Source organism: Sinocyclocheilus anshuiensis, unplaced genomic scaffold, assembly GCF_001515605.1.
Source record: "Sinocyclocheilus anshuiensis isolate Anshui unplaced genomic scaffold, SAMN03320099.WGS_v1.1 scaffold224, whole genome shotgun sequence".
In the NCBI taxonomy this organism is placed as follows: domain Eukaryota; kingdom Metazoa; phylum Chordata; class Actinopteri; order Cypriniformes; family Cyprinidae; genus Sinocyclocheilus; species Sinocyclocheilus anshuiensis.
This window is the reverse complement of record NW_015558577.1, coordinates 69,095-69,967: the sequence shown is the minus strand read 5'-3', so window position 1 is coordinate 69,967 and position 873 is coordinate 69,095. Positions and strand designations below refer to the sequence as shown.

Genomic DNA, 873 nt, shown 5'->3' with positions numbered 1-873 from the left:
AGTTAAGAGATTTATTTTTTGTAGTCATATGCTATCTTTAATGTGCACTTTCATTTTGTGCCACTGGTTAGTTTTAGTGCATTAGTGTTGTAGAAGAAATTGATTTAACCACTTAGTGCTTTCAGACTATGTTAAGGAGCAACACATGTTCTTACTCTTTGTGCCCATTGTAAATGTTTTAAACTGACACTACCTACCGGAAAATAGTGGCTGAAGTGAAAGGAAAAGGCAAAAAGTGTCCATTTAACGGCTTATATTGTGCTATAGAAGGTTTTGACAGACAAACCTTGCCAATAACTGTCAGTTAGAGATCTTTGCTCTTGCATAATATATGTAATGATCTCTTTCAGCCGGCCACAGCCAATGAAGAGCAGAAGAACATGTATAAAACCATCTCATCTGGAGAGCTGGGTAAAAGTGATGCGAGGAAGAACTCTCATGGAGATGGAAGGTGCTTGTTTTTTGAAGAACAATTGAGATTAAAATATTTTCATTTTTTTAAATTTTACTCTTCATTTACTTTACATAGTAGATTCAAAGAAGGCTGTGAAAATTAATCTGCATTGTTAATCCTTTTGAACTTTTATTTAAAAAACTCACAAAAATCTAACCTTTCATTGGATAATAAGAATTTAAAATGGGCGGAAATATCATTATGAAATAAATGTTTTTCTGTAATACACATTGGCCATAATTAACGGCACCCTTTTATTCAATACTTTTTGAAACCTCCATTTGCCAGTTTAACAGCTCTAAATTTTCTCCTATAATGCCTGATGAGGTTAGAGAGCACCTGACAAGAGATCAGAGACAATTTCTCCATCCAGAATCTCTTCAGACCCTTCAGATTCCCAGCTCCATGATGGTGCTTCT

At 34.6% G+C, this 873-nt stretch overlaps 1 protein-coding gene across 1 annotated transcript in view; it reads left to right on the top strand.

Annotated features, from left to right (window-relative positions):
- Positions 1 to 873, top strand: part of LOC107679722 (unconventional myosin-IXa-like) — a 133,487-nt gene that overhangs the window by 121,302 nt on the left and 11,312 nt on the right. The window lies entirely within an intron of this gene.